Source organism: Pituophis catenifer, unplaced genomic scaffold, assembly GCF_029215685.1.
Source record: "Pituophis catenifer annectens isolate HBS135680 unplaced genomic scaffold, rPitCat1.0.hap2 SCAF_1, whole genome shotgun sequence".
Classification (NCBI taxonomy): domain Eukaryota; kingdom Metazoa; phylum Chordata; class Lepidosauria; order Squamata; family Colubridae; genus Pituophis; species Pituophis catenifer.
Window position 1 is genome coordinate 240825162 of NW_027256881.1, and position 18736 is coordinate 240843897.

Genomic DNA, 18736 nt, shown 5'->3' on the forward strand with positions numbered 1-18736 from the left:
ATAGTTTTAAAATAGATGGCACTCATCATTATCTCCTCTTCATGGATTACTGCCTTGTCGTGGTGAAAGGGCTTGCGTAGGTAAATGAAGCTATGAGCTGTGCTGTGCAGGGACACTCAAGACAGACAGGTCATAGCAGAGAGTTCTGACACATGATCCACTGGAGAAGGAAATGGCAACCCATTCCAGTATCTTTGCCATGAAAACCCCATGGACAGTACCAAAAGGCAAAAAGATATGAAGCTGAAAGATGAGCCCCTCGGGTTGGAAGGTGTCCAATATGCTACTGGAGAAGAGCAGAGGGCTACTACTAATAATGCCAGAAAGAGGGAAGCGACTGAGCCAAAGCCGAAAGGATGCTCAGCTGTGGATGCATCTGGTGGTGAAAGGAAAGTCCAATGCTGTAAAGATATTTTTTTTCTCCATAGGAACCTGGAATGTAAGATCCATGAATCAAGGCAAGCTGGATGTAGTCAAACAAGAGATGACAAGACTGAACATCGACATTTTAGGAATCAATGAACTAAAATGGACAGGAATGGGTGAATTTAATTCAGATGACCATCAGATATACTACTGCGGGCAAGAATCCCTCAGAAGAAATGGAGTAGCCTTCATAATCAATAAAAGAGTAGGAAAAGCAATACAGGGATACAATCCCCAAAATAACAGAATGATCTCAGTTTGAATCCAAGGCAAACCATTCAATATCACCGTAATCCAAGTCTATGCCCCCACCACTCGTGCTGAAGAGGATGAAATTGACCAGTTCTATGAAGCCCTACAGCATCTTATAGAATTAACACCAAAAATGATGTCCTTATCATCATGGGGGATTGGAATGCTAAAGTAGGAAGCCAAAAGATAACAAGAATAACAGGCAAGTTTGGCTTTGGAGTACAAAATGAAGCAGAGCACAGGCTGATAGAATTTTGTCAAGAGAATATGATGGTCATTGCAAACACTCTTTTCCAACAACCCAAGAGACGACTCTACACATGGACATCACCAGATGGTCAACACAGAAATCAGATTGACTATGTGCTCTGCAGCCAAAGATGGAGAAGCTCTATACTGTCAGTAAAAACAAGACCAGGAGCTGACTGTGGCTCAGATCATGAGCTTCTTGTTGCAAAATTTAGGCTTAAATTGAAGAAAGTAGGGAAAAGCACTAGGCTACTCAGGTAGGAACTAAATCATATCCCTGATGAATATACTGTAGAGGTGACAAATAGATTTAAGGAATTAGATCTGATAGACAGAGTGCCTGAAGAACTATCATAATATTGTACAAGAGGTAGCAACTACCACCATCCCAAAGAAAAAGAAAGGCAAGAAAGCCAAATGGTTGTCTGAGGAAGCTTTGCAAATAGCTGAGGAAAGAAGGGAAGTGAAAGGCAAGGGAGAAAGAGAAAGATACACCCAATTGGATGTAGAATTCCAGAGAATAGATAGAAGAGATAAGAATACCTTCTTAAATGAACAGCACAAAGAAATAGATGAAAACAATAGAATAGGGAGGACCAGAGATCTCTTCAAGACAATTGGAGATATGAAGAGAACGTTTCATGCAAAGATGGGCATGATAAAGGACCAAAATGGCAGGGACCTAACAGAGGCAGAAGAGATTAAGAAGAGGTGGCAAAATTACACAGAAGAACTATACAAGAGTGATCTTATCAACGAGCTATACAAGAACGAGAAATATCAACAACCTCAGATATGCAGATGATACCACTCTAATGGCAGAAAACGAAGAGGAACTAAACAGCCTCTTGATGCGGGTGAAGAAGGAGAGTGCAAAAGTTGACTTGAAACTCAATATTAAGAAAACTACGGTCATGGCATCTGGCCCTCTCAATTCCTGGCAAATAGATGGGGAAGAAATAGAGGTAGTGACAAATTTTATTTTCCTGGGTTCCAAGATCACTGCAGTTGAGGATTGCAGCCAAGAAATTAAAAGATGCTTGATCCTGGGGAGGAAAGCTATGGCAAATCTAGACAGCATTCTAAAAAGCACAGACATCACCCTGCCAACAAAAGTGTGTATAGTCAAGGCTATGATTTTCCCAGTTGCAATATATGGCTGTGAAAGTTGGACCATAAGAAAGTTTGAGCACCAAAGAATTGAGGCCTTTGAACTATGGTGCTGGAGAAGACTCCTGTGAGTCCCTTGGACTACAAGGTGATCAGACTGGTCAGTCCTAGAGGAGATCAACCCTGATTGCTCTTTAGAAGGCCAGATCCTGAAGATGAAGCTCAAATACTTTGGTCACCTAATGAGAAGGAAGGACTCACTGGAGAAGAGCCTAATGCTGGGAAAGATTGAGGGCAAAAGAATGGGAAGAGAGAGAATGAGGTGGCTGGATGGAGTCACTGAAGCAGTAGGCATGAGTTTAAATGGACTCTAGAGGATGGTAGAGGACAGGAAGGCCTGGAGGAACATTGTCCATGGGGTCATGATGGGTCGGACATGACTTCACAACTAACAACAACATCATTATCTGGAGTGACAAGCTTAACCAAGAACTCTTCCTTTCAGAGTTCCCCTGTCCTATTCAATGATGTGAACACTTAGCTTTCTTCTTAGCGTGCATGTAACGAGCAGGCAGATTCTACCTTGAATATCCCAATTTGGAGCTGCACTATTTGGAAGGTGCAAAAACTCTGAAAACTGTCCCTTTTAGATTGTCAAAAAGGAGGTCATAGAAATGTAAGACGGTGTTCTCTCTTAAGATAAGATAAGATAACTTTTATTGTCATTTTTTTACTGCGAGCACACCGGCCCACATTAAAAATGAAATTATGTTGACTGGTCTCAAGAGAGTGTATATCTACCCACACACATACATAACACACATATACTGTACACATGCTATATACATACATACATACATACATACATACATACATACATACATACATACCTGCAGTATACATTTATATACATAAATATATTAATCACTGTCCATTTTGAATATGTCGCGGAAACAGGTAATCCAATCCCATTTAGGTCTTCCATAAGAGCAACCACTGAAATTTCCATCCCTGAACACCGATCAGAAGGGATGCATGCTCTGCTTCACCCAGAGCCCTCTGGAAGAGGAGTTGCCCCTTGCTGGACAGCTTCATAGAGAAAGTAGGTGGTCATCTATCAGAGATAGATCCTGCACTGAGAAGGGGATTGGACACAATGGCTTTTATGATTCTAGCTACATCCTACTGTTTTTGGTATGACCTTCCCTAAAATAGGGAAGTTGGAGATGGAGTAATAAGTACCTAAAATGGCTGGCTCAAATGATGGCTTTATATATACAAAAATGTTAAAAAGAAATAGAAGAAATAGAAAAGAAAGAAGAAGACCATGGTGGCAAAGTGGTTAGAATGCAGTATTGCAGGCTAATTCTGCCTACAGCCAGAGACTCAGACTTCTGTCCTTCTGAAATTGAGAAAATGAGGACCTAGATCAGTGGTGAAATCTGAACCGTTTTGCCACCGGTTCACTGGCTGCGCATGCGCACTGCACTCCAAGCGCATGCACAATACACGCCAAAAGGAGGCTTGGGTAGGTAAGTAGAACAGAAATCAGCTGTGGCGTGAGATCTTGGGAATTTTTTAAAAAACTTTTGAAAAGCATTTTTACTACCGGTTCTCTGGAACGGTAGTAGAAAATGCTTTTAAAAAGTTTTTTAAAAAGGTTCCGACAATCACAGCTATGGCGTGCGAGCTTGGGAACCTTTTAAAAAAGTTTTTAAAAGCATTTTTAACTACCGGTTCTGGAGAATGTTCACAAGAATAAACATTATACACCCACGCTCAAGTCTCTCCGTAGAATCAGCACATACTGGTACATACTTCCACATCCAGGAAAGTTCCTCTATAAAACAATGTCTGTACCCAATTTCTCTGCAGCTATCCCCAAAGCAAAACTCTTTGCTTTTGGGAATAAATATTTCTTCTTTCCTCACAGCTGTCTGGATTTCATTTTTATTTAATGTTGTACAACCCTGGTTTGAATTGGAATCCCAAATTATTCTTCTGACAGAAGCAACTTCCAATCTTCTTTACAATAGTGATAAGCATACTTAATACTGTTTCTCTCCTCAAAATTGCATGACATAATTCCATTGTATTCATATACAGTTTTTTTTAAAATCAGTAAATCCAGAAATCATCAGTTCATTTTTATCCATTTTCAGCAAAACATCCATAAGGGATTTTCAGTCAAAAGTAATTCCTTCCCTAATCAAACAACACAATGTAGCCATTTCTGCAAATTTTGCCATCTTCACAATCCATCTCTCCATTGTGGATAATTTTGCATTTTTCTATCTTTGTGCATATAAGTCTCGCTGTAGTCACCATATATAAAATCAACTATCCATGAATCATTTCTAATTGTCTAGCCATTAAGTCTTAGAAAGAAAAATGATGGTATCATCTCAATATTATTTTTCTTAATACTGAACATCATATATATAAACACACACACACAATACAGACAAATAAAACTTTAGGCTACATCCAGAAAGTATAATTCTGACAGTGGCAATCAGCGACCCTTCATTGCCAATCACACTTCAAGTTTAGCTCAAGGGCCTCTTTCCTTCCTGGAGATATTTCCTCCCCACAAAAATTACATTGCAAAGTCTTTCTTAAAGACTGCATGTTTTTGCAAAGCATTGGCTCCTCCCCAGAAGAGTCTATGACACAAAACCATACCATAAAATCAAGCCCTCCGATATTTAAGCATTTAGGATGCTAGGCTTACCATTCTATGGTGAAAAACAGGAGTCTGAAACCTAAATTGGTCCTAAATTTTTAAACAGATAGATAAAATTTTGTCCTTCACATGTCTTCTATTTAAAGCAGTTTTGTTTTCAAAAGTGCTCCTCCCTTCCTCCTAGTACTTATTGTGTCGATTACGGTTTCCTTTGCCGTGTTTTGAGGCAGTTGCTTCAAGAGAGGAAATGTTTCACAGCAGTTTTACTTAATTGGCGTTGCTTTGCTTTCCTGGTGCTTCATCAACCTCATAAAGTTTGCAATATTGGAAAAGAGTTTCTGGGCATATACAGATTGATTTTCTCCTCTTTGCAAGAGACGGAGAAGGCCAACTAGTTAGAGGAGGCTGAAGAGAAGACAAAACTGTTCTCCTGAGGTGAATCTAAGTTGCTCACACAAACCTACAAAATGCTTTCCTTCTGTTTCACCTTCAGTTCCATGGGAGAAATATTGTGTTTACTAGAACAGACTTAAACCTTACATGTTCTCCGTCAATCCCCTTGTGAAGTTCTTTCTGTTTATGTGTGTGTGATATCATTGCTATAAATCTTGCTACTGAACATTTGGAATCTGGCATTGGCATTGTGAACATTAGCTTGAGAACTTGGTGAGATTTCATCTGGTAGATTGGGTTTGGTCATTTTGCCAACTTTCTGCTAACAGCCATCAATTATCCCATTGGAGTCTGATTGATATAAGAAACTATTGGTTATCCAACAAGCAGGTTTTCTGGCTGTAGTTTTTTTACAGCTCCTACTTTGGGGGTGGCATTTTTTAACTAGTGGCTCTTTTGTCTACTGCATGAACTACCCTGGATGCTGCTGGGCATAGCCATTTATGGCCTGGCATATTTTATCACTCAGCAATTTTTAAATGAAAATTCTCCAAATTGTATGCTATAAGGTTAAATTCACCAATTTTGTGCTATAAGGTTTCCAAATTCAGCCAAGTCTTGTTCATTTTGATTTTGTAATTAATTTAGAACTATGGGGATTATTTCAAAATATTCAAAGTATTTTATCTTTATCTTATGGATTAGTACGGTAAGACTTGCACTCTATGCGATCCACTGTCTCTCTATTGTGTGAACTTCTCTTTAATCTCACCTTCATGAAAATAAGTATTTAACAACATAGCAGCAGAAGAATATTCAAACAAATTATTTTTCTCCATTTATAGTTTTCTTTGAAATGCTGCTTCAGGATCTCTATCAACTGTCTGTTCTCTTTGCATCCACTCCCTTTTGCTATACCCTCATGCCCAACTCCTGGAGTCTTCTTCATTCCTGCAGCCAATATCAGGAGTCAATAACCAAGCCTGCCTACAATGACATCACTGGTCCCAAGGCATCCCCTGGCTTTGCTAAAGGATGTGTATCTCACACACGCATGCAGTTGAGAGGGAGAGTTGTTAAGAAACCTTCTCAAGCAGGAATTGAGAGCCTCTTTGGTCTGGTGATTAAGGCACCAGGCTAGAAAGTGGGAGACTATGAGATCAGGTCTCACCTTAGCCATGAAAGCCAGCTGGGTGACTTTGGGCCAGTTAATCCACCTCACAGGGTTGTTCTGGGGAAAACAGGTCAAAGAAGGTGGGTTGGATATATTTGCCACCTGGAGTTATTTGTAAAAATGATAAAGTTAAGATACAAATCAGGGCCGGATTTAGATGAAAAGAGGCCCTAGGCTATTCCACTTATGAGGCCCTTTCATCAGTGGTGGGATTCAATTTTTTTAACAACAGGTTCTGTGGGCGTGGCTTAGTTGGGGGTGTGGCTTGGCAATCATGTGACTGGGTGGGCATGGCTAGCTGGTCACGTGACTGTATAGGCGTGGGTAGCTCGTCATGTGACCGGGTGGGCGTGGCTACGTGCATAGGGACTACTCAGAGGGCTGAAAAAAGTCATTTCTGACTGGGCCTCGCACTTTTGACCGGTCCTCACACTTATGACCATCCTCACATTTATGCCCGTGCAGCTTTCTTAACAACCATGTCACTCATTTCACAACTGCTTCTCTTCACCATGGTGACAAGATAGGGCAAAAATGTAAAATGTGAGGACAGTCGTAAGTTTGAGGACTGGTCAAAAGTGTGAGGACCAGTCAAAAATAACTTTTTCAGCCCTCTGAGTAGTCCATATGCACAAAAGGACTACCCAGAGGGCTGAAAAAAGTGATTTCTGACTGGTCCTCGCACTTTTGACCGGTCTTCGCACTTATGACTGGTCATCATTTATGCCCATTGTAGCATTCTTAACGACCGTGTCACTCATTTCACAACTGCTTCTCTTCACCATGGTGACAAGATAAGGCAAAAACGTAAAATGTGAGGACAGTCGTAAGTTCGAGGACTGGTCAAAAGTGCGAGGACCAGTCAGAAATAACTTTTTCAGCCCTCTGAGTAGTCCATATGCATAAAAGGATACAGCAATAGAGAGGGATGAAGGAAGGGAAGGGAAATTAGAGTAGGAGTGAGGGTAAGAGAGGGAGGAAGAGAGGAGGAGAAGGAGAAAGGAAGAGAAAGTAGGGAGGAGAAGAAGAGGGGGAGGAAGAGAAAGTAAGAAGGAAAGAAAAGAGAGAGGTGGTAGGTTTGAGGAGAAAGATTGCTGTACAATAAAAAAGATGAAAGGGAAGAAAGCCAACCCCAAACAAATATAAAGATATTAAGATAAAGAATGAATTGTTAAATTTTAAAGAATAAAAGAGAACAAATATGAATAAATAATAATTAGAAACACACATACAAACATACAATGTATTTTCTTTGAACAGAGTATTTGGCCGGTTCACAAATTTAAACAGTGTTTAATCATTTCAATTAAATTTACAATTTCTATATTTCCTTTTTGCCATATTTATTCCTCATCTATTTTTGTAAAAAACCAATATTACCCTTCATCCTCATCTCTAATCTTAATCAAATTCAATTTTTCCCTTCTATTCTATATTATACCCCTTCCCATTGTCATCCATTTTTATATCCATCCTCACATTGGTTAATTATGTAATATTACAGTTGTTTAATATAAATTCAACATTTTAATATAAATCAATTAGTTATATAACTACCTTTTTTGTATATTAATCAATATGAACATGACTATTCCAATTATTTCCATGCAATCCAATTTCTTACAAATCAATTAATTATATTTACCAATAATAATAAACCAAATAATTTCCCCCATATATTCCTCCCAACCACAACTTAACCATTTCTGCTTTTAACACAATATACTATTAATAGTATCTCAATTATTACAATTCCCTAGTTAAATAGAGCTTTTTTTCTTTTGTGTTTTAAAATCCTGAACTCTCCTCTTTTTCCCTAAATTTCCCATTGTTTGCACCTACCTTTTTTGGTGAGGAAAAAGAAAAGAATTCTGCCTGCCTAATTTTCCAACCTTGCAGCAACAGCAAATCAGTTTCAGTTTCGTGTTTCAGCAGAGCTAAGGGAAAAAAAATCTGCTCCAGGACTCTTTGCAAGGAAGCAGAAGAGCCCTGAGCAAAACAGCTGAGACAAATCAGCTGAGAGCCGGGAGGCCAATTAGCCTATGCTGAAGCTCCATGGGCCAATAAAATTACAAAAAAAAACCCACCGAACCCTTTGTTAAATTGCTGGCTCCCCCGCCCCTCGCCCACCACTATTTATTGGCAATAAATAGTGGTGCGGAGGGGCGGGGCAAGCCAGCAATTTAACAAAGGGTTCGGCTGCATCACTGGCTCTAGGGCGGCCCTTTGAAGCCCCGCGGCAAGAATTTGAAGTTTTTTTTTCCTCTAGCCATCGGAGGCAGCAATAAATGGGGAGTGGGCGGGGTAAGCGAACGGCCGGCGATCCAACAGAGCAGAGAGTGAGGGTGAGTGAAGGCATGGAAACTGCTTTCTCCATCCTGCTCTCTTGCATCCAGAGGCGGTGGGAAACCACGTGGCAGCCCACGTGGATCCCAGGCAGCGGAACTCAGGCTAGGGAAGGGGTGGGCAATTGTGGCTCTTTTACAACCTATGGCCTTCAACTCCCAGAATTCCTGAGACAGCCAAGCTGTCTCAGGAATTCTGGAAGTTGAAGGCCACAGGTTGTAAAAGAGCCACAATTGCCTACCCCTGGCTACGGTAGGCTGGCGCCGCGCGGGTGGGAGGCGAGGGGCGGGCGAGCCAGCAATTTAACAAAGGGTTCGGCTGAACCCCCTAGAACCCCCAGAATCCCACCACTGTGTAGGCCCCTCTTGATCTTGAGGCCCTAGGCTGAAGCCTAGTTAGCCTATAGGAAAATCCGGCCCTGATACAAATATATAAATAAAATGAATAAATTGTGAATAAATTGTGAATAAATTGGTGCAGAGCTCTCTTTACTATTACCTCAGGGACTGATCTTTTGGCTCCAAGAGAATTGTGAAAGTACAAGCGGAAATGTTTAAATCCAATATGAAACTAAATACAAGCATTTTGCAACACTGTCTCCTTCTCAATGGCAATTTATGTCAGGGGTGTCAAACACAAGGTCTGCGGGCCAGATCCGGCCTGCGGGGTGCTTAAATCTGGCCCACAGGGCCGGTCTGGAAATATCAAAGGACCGGCCCGCCGTGCCACTGCCAGCCAAAACAGCCCATGGGGAGGCATGTGCGGACCCACAAAGCCCATTTTCGGCTTCCCCAGCCTCCAACAACATTCTGCCAGCCAAAAACAGGCCATGCAACCTGGTTTTGGCCAGCAGAGTGCTGCAGGAGGCCATGGAGGCTGAAAACAAGGCACTGGGGTGGGGTTGGGGGCTGCACATGGCCATGCCCCATTTTGGCTGGCAAAGTGTTGCAGGAGGCGTCCGTCCCATCTCCTATCCCTGTTCCCTGCCGCCCAGCCTGCAGAGGACAACTACAATGCTGATCCGTCCCTCGAAAAAATCCAGTTTGACACCCCTGATTTATGTGTATTGAATTAATCATAGATAAATTGCTAGAAGGCATCAGCTCTTGAGCTTGAAAAGGTGGTGAAGAGGCACACCTACAAGCAGAATACTTTGGTCACCAAGAGAAGAAAATAACTTCCTTTGAATTATTTTGAGACTGATACTTTGGGAAGCAAGCAAATGTTACTGCCAATTTTTTTCTGGTGTACTTTGCTTGTTAGTTAAAGACCAATTTCATCCAATTGGCATGGCAGCACTATCACTAAACTGAGCAGAACTAAACTGATGACTTTACTTGACAACTATTGCTACTAATCAAGAAAATATTCTGCCTTTGACATACTACCCCCCCCCCCAACCACTATAGGCTCTTTAAAGCAAAAGTCTGTGCTGAGGAACTGTCCAGGGAGTGTTTTTGTACAATTCCTTCTTGTTCAGGATATATGGAGAGGCAATTGGTACTTAATGGGTGGGAGAGAAAAGCTCCTTCTAAAAGATGCACATAGAATCAGCTTTGTGATGGATATTTATTTATTGTATTTATTTATTTCGTCAAGCATGTATTTTATGAGAGATACAAGTGTAAACATAATTATGAATGCATGAAAAGGATACGAATAAAAGAAAACATTAGGACAGGGATGGTAGGCATGCTGGTGTGCTTATGCATGCCCCTTATTTAAACCAATGTTAGCCATCCCATTGCTTAACAATCCAGAAGGAATTGTGGTGAGCACAAAAGAAACTCAGACAAAACGCTGATTCCCTTCACAGGGAATCCACCCCAGTGCCTTGTTTTCAGCCTCCATGGCCTCCTGCAGCACTCTGCTGGCCAAAACCAGGTTGCATGGCCCGTTTTTGGCTGGCAGAATGTTGTTGGAGGCTGGGGAAGCCGAAAATGGGCTTTGTGGGTCCGCACATGCCTCCCCATGGGCTGTTTTGGCTGGCAGTGGCACTGCGGGCCGGTCCTTTGATATTTCTAGGCCGGCCCCGTGGGCCAGATTTAAGCACCCCGCAGGCCGGATCTGGCCCGCAGACCTTATGTTTGACACCCCTGACATAAATTGCCATTGAGAAGGAGACAGTGTTGCAAAATGCTTGTATTTAGTTTCATATTGGATTTAAACATTTCCGCTTGTACCTTCTTCTTGGGGAAAGGAAACCAGACTTTTATTTTCTTATACTGTAGCTGAATCTCAATTGAATATTTGTTTTTTAAATATATCCACAAGTCTTGATCTAAATTGTTGGGCAGTCATATAGTGTATTTCCTTAATGGAGGAGGAAGAGGAAGAGTTAATTCTTCCACATGATTATTTAATTTTCCCTGCTTCCTTCTTTTTTCTTCTTTTTGAAGTGGCAGGTGCTAAGAAATCATCCTCCACAGCCCACCCTCCACCACAAAATGTCCTCCGCTATTCATTGTCTTATTACAATTAATCTTACGACAAATGGAGTGGTGGGGAAATCCATTTATAGATATTATATATTAAGATATGCAGCATATGAGGAAACTGGGTAATGTGAGGGAAAAGAAAAAACACATCTGGTACCATCTCTTAGTTAAATTCTAAGGAGATTAAATTATTTTAATAATATATATATAAAGTTCTGACTGCTGAAATAAATTGCATGGAAAAAAAATCAGTTCAAAATTTATTGAGATCATCAGTTAATAGAAAAATTGTGAGAACATGATGTAAAATCAGGCATACATGTTGGGTTCAATCCTGAGCTAAATATGTTCTGCTCTGGTAATATGTAGATTTCAAGATGACTGAAGCAGATTAATCAGTTACAGTAAAATGAAGGAATTGCAGTACAGTCAAAATCAATGATAAATCAGAAACTAATAAAGCCATAATTAGTGATCAAAGATGTTATTTCAAATAAGAGTAATGTCTATTAAATTCCAACCACTCCTAGCTGTTCCTTGTGTAAGCATATTTAAGCATTCTAAATGTAGCATAATGGTTGATATCATGAAAAATAACACTATATTAAAACCTCATCAAACATTCGTGAAAGTAGTAATGGCAGCAATTGCATCAATTTTTATTTTTGATATATTTATATTTACATTAGATAAGTACATATGGAATTGTAACTGTTTGCTGTTATAACGATATATTATACTTTGTTAGAAGAAAAAACAATCTATTCTGAGATGGAACTGAAAATACAGAAGGCAAGCCAGAACAGTTATCAAAGGTGGCCACAAATCAATTTCCCAGGGAAATCTCTTGATTATTCCAAAGAAAGAAGGAAGGAAGGAAGGAAGGAAGGAAGGAAGGAAGGAAGGAAGGAAGGAAGGCGAAACATTGTAATAGAGTCTGATCATTACAGCTCCAAGTCATGACGGTTAGTTTGTGATTGTCTTGCTTAATTACTCCCATTTCTGCTCTCCCCAATGCAGTCATTAAGCAACTATTCAGGGCGTAAAGAGGAACATGGTGTCGCAGAGGCCCTTAGAGACCTAGCACAGGCTCAGGCCCATACTGAAGAACCTCCCCAGCTCACATGTGGTCTGTCCAGAGCCTATTAAAGTTAATGGCCACGAGCCATTCTGTGGTTTGTTTACCCGGTGAGAAGGCTGATCTGTTACAAGGAATGGTGGATCAGGCCCAATAAAGAGACTTGAGTCATCTGGTAAAATATATCTCTTTTATTTTGCAGGTTCATCACATCATCACTTGAATGCATCAGGAACTGGGGTGAGGAGAGGTGTGCCCACCTTTTATACCTGTGGGCGGGGATTCAGGTAAGGAGGGGCCTATGGGAGGAGCTGACCAGGTGGGAGTCTGGGTTAACCCCTGCACTACTGCACTATAGCTGATCCCTGGCACGGGCAGAGCATTTATACCTGACAAATCCCCCTCTAAATGCCTGGCCCGTGTCTGTAGGCCTGACTGACTAGTTGGTACCCTGGGGTGGATGTTGAGCTTGGAAACTAAGTGTGAGTGTTGTTTGCCTTGTAGGGGTTTCGTGAGTATGTCTGCGGTCTGTTCCTCTGTATCGCAGTGTATGGCTTTTATGAAACCAATTCTGGAGAGCTGTCTAACGTGCTTATATTTTATGTCTATGTGCCTTGACCTTTGCCCTACAGCGTCGGACATGGATATCTCTATGGCGGCTTTGTTATCTTCATATATATTTATTGGGTAAGCTGGTTCTCTCCACACGCTGGCAAGTAGGTCGTCGAACCAGATGAGGTTGTTGGCGGCTTTGGAGAGACATATGTATTCGGCTTCGGTAGTCGAAGTTGCCACCAGGATTTGTTTGCCTGAGTACCAATGCACTGGGCAGTTATTTAAGTAGAATATGTACCCAGATGTGCTTTTGCGGCCTTTGGCGTCTCCGGCCCAGTCAGCATCAGCGTAGCATGAGAGGATGGGTTCTTCGGATTTTTCAGGCTCTAGGGTTAAGCATGCATTGACACTCTGTTTCAGGTATCTTAGTACCCTTTTCACTGCGTCCCAGTGGTATGTGGTGGGTTTGCTCACGTGCCTGGATAGTAAATTAACGGATAGGGCAATGTCCGGTCTGGTCCAGTTGGCGATATACAGGAGGGAGCCTATGATTGACCTGTACAGCGTGTTGTCTCCAAATTCGGGTGATTCATCATGCATGTTTTTTAGAAAGTCCGCCTGCATGGGTGAATCACATCCCTTGGCGTCTGCCATGTTGCATTTATGGAGCAACTCTTCTACCTTCTCTTTCTGCGACAGTTGGAAACCCTTTGGCGTCTGGTTGACTTGTACTCCCAGGTATCGGTTTATCCTCCCAAGGTACTTTAGGGTGAAATGCTCGCTCAGCCTGCTGGCGAAGGTGTTGCGGTTGGCTTCGTGTTTGCTGATGTATAGAATGTCATCCACGTAAACTAGGATGTATTCTGGTGAGTCCCCCTCTTTCCTGGTGAAGAAACAGTTGTCAGCTATGGTCGCCGTGAATCCCATAGACTTCAGGGCCTCTACCAGGCATTCGTACCACCGTTTGCCTGATTGTTTTAGTCCATACAGGCTCTTATGAAGTAACCAGGTGTCCCCTCTGTTGGTTTCTTTGCTGTGGGGGGCTCTGATGTATATCTCCTTGTCTAGGTTGGCGTGCAGGTAAGCGGTCTGCACATCGAACTGGTGTACTTCCAGCCCTAGCAAGGATGCGATGACCAGGGCGCTTTTGACGCTCTCTGTTCTTACGGTGGGCGAATAGGTGTCTGTGTAATCCTCCGGAAACCTTTGAGCAAACCCCTGGGCAACTAATCTTGCCTTGTATAGGCTTTGGCCCCCCTCTAAGTTCTTGACTTTGAATATCCATCGGGTGCCTATTGTGTTCTTGCCCTCTGGGACTTTGGTGGGGGTGTACACCTCCAGCTTCCTCAGGCTGTCCAGTTCCTTGGCCATGGCTAACTCCCACTTTGCCCTCTCCCCCTGGGGTAGTCTTAGCACCTCTTCGTATGAGTTTGGCGTAACGTGGTTTGCATGCACGTGCATCACGTAATCATTTAACCTTTTTGGCAGCTGGTTTCTGGTCGATCTGACCGGCCTGGTTGCTGCCTGCTCAGTGTCATGCAGATATCTGGCTTCTCTTTGTGTCAGTGATTCGACACTTATCTTGGGATGATTCTCTTTCCATCCCTCAACCTTGATGCCTTGGAGGTCGGGCTTGGGCCTGCTCCCTTCCTGTTTACTCACTGTCTTGTTTTTGTTTTGGGTTTGCTCGATTGGGCTATCCTCCCGCTTGGTGGGTACCTCATTTAGGTGTAACCTGGACCAGTTGGCTTGCTCATGGAATGCCGCTGTTCTGGAGACCACAAACCTATTATTATTGTCCACAAACCTGAAGCCCTTGGTCCCTGGCTCATACCCCATAAACCTGAGCCTTCTGGACACCTTATCCCCTTTCTTGCGCAACTGCTTGGGTATGTGTACATCAGCCGTTACACCGAACACATGTAGGTGTGCTATCTGCGGCTTCTTGTTATACATGACCTCGTAGGGTGTTTTGTCTATCACACTGGACCATGTTCTATTTAATGTATAGTTGGAGTAGACCAGGGCTTCAGACCAGAAGTGTTGGCCAATGCCCGCGTCCTCTAGGGCGCACCTGACCATCGTTTGCAGCGTGGAGTTCCGTCGTTCTGCGACCCCGTTCTGAAAGGCGGAAAACGGGGATGACGTAAAGTGAATCACGCCTTTGGACCTGAGCCAATGTGAGAAGTCCTTAGATAGAAACTCAGACCCTCTGTCGGTCATGATCTGTTTGATCTGTTTGTTGTTTTGGGTTTCTACTCTTTTATAGAATTCTTTGAATTTTTGGAAGGCCTCATCCTTTTTTCTTAAGGTGTAGACGAAGCCATATCGACTATGGTCATCCACTATGGTGAGGAAGTACCTTTTTTTATAAGTTATGGATGGCCTTAGGGGCCCTACCAGGTCCATGTGTACTAGGTCGAATATTTGGTTGGCGGCGCGTAATGACTTCTTGGGTCTGGGTTTTACTTTTAGTTTTGAACACTTGCACACCGAGCACTCGAGGTAGTTTTCACAGTTTTTTATTATGGCACCCTCGGTACAATTGGCCATTTTTTGTATCACAGGAAAACTGGCGTGTCCAAGCTTGCGATGCAGCAGGTGGGCACAGTTGTCGTGCATTGGTTTGCCTATTGAGGGTCTCCTTTGGGTGTATTTGTTGTGTTGTGTCTCTGGTGTCGTGTTGTCATTGTTATCTACCTCTCTCCCGTCTACCTGTTCACCCTCAGCCCTGCCTTGGTCAGTGTCTTCTGCATTCTCTGAGCTGGTGTTTATGCTGTGGGCGTAATCCTCACAGAAAGCTATGTATGGTAACCCTTGGTCAACGGTTACTCTCCCTATGTCCTTCCCGTCCTTGCTAACCTTCACGTTGCCTTTTGAGAATATCATCTCAATCCCTGATTCCCTGCTAAGCTTTACTGCAGCCAGGATGTTGTGGGGTATCTCCGGGACTAGTAGTACCCCCTCTATTTTCCCTACGCCTGGTAATGTAATTGCCCCTTTGCCTGTTACTCTAACTTGGTTTTGGTCTGCAACTTTGATAGAAAAATCCTCTCTCTTGAATGATGAGAGTAGTTTCTGATTGTATGTGGTGTGGTTGGAGGCTCCCGAGTCCAGGAGCCAAGAGCTGGTGTCTTTGTTTTGGTGTGTGGTGTGTGTGTGCTCCCCTATCCCATATAGGGACCCTGTCCTGCTGTCGCGTGAGCTGTCCCTGTTTCCCTTCCTATCCCTGGGGATGGGTGAGTCTCTACGCCTATACCTATCTTCGGATGTGTGCCTTTCTGTTTGTCTGTACCTATGCTCTGGCCTGCCTCTCTCCCTATAGTTCTTGGGGCAGTCCCTTTTGATGTGTCCCCTCGACCCGCAGATGTAGCACTCGGGCGTGTTGTGTTGTTTCTCTTGGAAGACTACTCTCTTCTCACTCTTGTGTTCTCTGGGAGGGCCGGGGCGGCCCCTCCTCAGATTATCTTCTGCGATGAGCCTGTTGGATAGCCTCTCCACAGACAGCATTCCTAGGCTGACGGTGTCTAAGTGTGTCAGGAAGCTATTCCATGAGTGATCTAAAGAGTTGATTATCACACTCTTCATGATTTGGTCAGAAATAACTTCTCCCCTAAGATGTAGCTCTGCTCTGGTACCGCTTAAGGACACTAGGTGCTCACTCATGGGTGTCCCTGGCTTAAGTCTGGCGGAAAAGAATTCCTTGGAAATTTGTGTGGTGGTGGACACACTCTCACTATAAAACAACCCAAACATTTTCCCTATGATTTCGGATACTGTGAGGTTGTGGCCAATACAGTGGTAAATGGTGGGGGAAATACTGGCAATTAAAAGGTAGAATGCCTTATGGTGCATGCAATCTAGCTCTAAAGTCCATGGTCTCTCAGGGGGGTCATTAATAAAATGAGACATGTTTTCTTTCAGAAATACCACCTGGAGCTGCTGTGACCACTCTAGGATATTGCCCCCATCCATCCTCAACTTGGGAAAGTCAACAGGTAAGTTCCCAGCACTAGTAGTAAAATTACTTACTGCTGGCTGCTGTCCATGGTTCCTTATGTCTCTATAGCAGCAATAGGGCATAGGAACGCTTGCCGGTAATTTAAAAGTCCCGCTTTGTAATTTTTTTCTTTTTTCTTCTTCTAGACGGAAGAGCGCATGCGCGAAGTCCATTTCAGCTCCGCCGTCGCCGAGGAAGGACCTGTTCATCGCGGCTCCGCTGTGGAGGCCTCTGCCGGTCGGGTAGGCCTCGGCTTCGTACTTGGGGGTCCAGATGTGCTCCTGGGGGCGTCGTCCAGCGGCTGCTTCTCCCGAGTGAAGATCCTGGCGGCGTTGGGGCTCCGGTGACGGCTGTAAGTAGCTGCCCCAATCCATGCGGTCCGGGGTGCGCGGCCTGGGCGATCGGAGGCGCGGTGTCCCTGGGGTGCGAAGGTGGGCTGGCGAATCGCCGCGGGCGTCGGTGGCTCTTGGGTGGGTGCTCCGCTGTCCCTCTCCTCGTCTTCCCTTCTGCTTCGGCCTCTCCGGCTTCTCTTTGGTGATTTTGAGGCCTGGGCCGAAGGCGGCGGCAAGGGTCTTCATGGCCCTATCGACTTGCCGCTCGCTGGGGGTGTACCAGGGGTCGGAGTCAGATTCGGTTCCCTCCCCCTGGTCACTTTCATCATTGTTTATGGTCCGGCATTTTTCGCGCGCCGGCCGTTTTGAATTCTGATCGCTGATTGGTTGGGGGTCGGCCATCTTGTCTGACCATGTGGACAAAGATGGCCGCCGTTTCAAATTTAGAGCGGGGCTTTGGGGCTCGGTGGCCGTTGGAAGTGCCCTTTTGGGCGATCCACTCACCAAGTCCAGCTCCTCAAGTTCAGAGTCCGAGCCCTCTTCGCTCCTTGCCACTTCGCGGTCGATTATGAAGCTCCGCAGGTCGGCAAGGAGGTTCTTGTCACCGGCTCGCTCTTTCAGCAGCTGCAGGACGTCGAGTCGCAGCTTCTCTTCCTCTTGGTCGTGGTGGTGGGCCCTTTTTCCTTTTTCGATCTCCCCCCTTTCTTCCGTCGCTGTGGCTTTGGGGGTGGCTGAGGTTCCTGCCTTCCCTGGCGAGTCCGATGGGTTGCTCTCCCGTTGCTTCGGAGGTGTCGCCATTCTGCAGGTAGGTATGGGTCCTTGTTTTGTGTCTTGGGATCTTTGGGCCTTACCAACCATCCTCTGCTACCATTTTGTTACAAGGAATGGTGGATCAGGCCCAATAAAGAGACTTGAGTCATCTGGTAAAATATATCTCTTTTATTTTGCAGGTTCATCACATCATCACTTGAATGCATCAGGAACTGGGGTGAGGAGAGGTGTGCCCACCTTTTATACCTGTGGGCGGGGATTCAGGTAAGGAGGGGCCTATGGGAGGAGCTGACCAGGTGGGAGTCTGGGTTAACCCCTGCACTACTGCACTATAGCTGATCCCTGGCACGGGCAGAGCATTTATACCTGACATGATCAATCACACAGAGTCAAGGAAAGTGGAAATTTGTCACTTTATTTCTGACCAGGAAGAAAGGAACTTCCTCTGCTGAATTTAGTAACAGCAAAAGCAGAAGAGCTAGAAGATTCGTGAGCAAGACTGGATTCTATATTTAGACTTCAGAATAAAGAAAATTCAAAGAAGTAATAAAATGATTGGTTTCAAATTTCTTATCATCATTAAAATAGTACATGTACAAGAAATGCTGTTCAGCTGCTCTTAGCATGACTTATCCCACACTGTTTAACTCTGGGTTTTCCAACCAGACACTTGCCCACCCCACAACTGAAGCTAAATATCACATTACCTTATTTTTCCAGTAATGGCTCTTCTTGCAACAAGCTTCTAGGTACTATTCTAACCGCATTTTGGGTTAATTTCTTGCTTTAGTTGAACAAAACGTTTAGTAGCTTCCTGCATTACACCTCTGTGCAGACAGGGTGAAGTGAAGTGAATGCAGCATGGGGGTGGGGGGAATCCAGAGGCTTCTGTAAAATGGATGTTGAAAGAGGAAGATTGGAAAGAT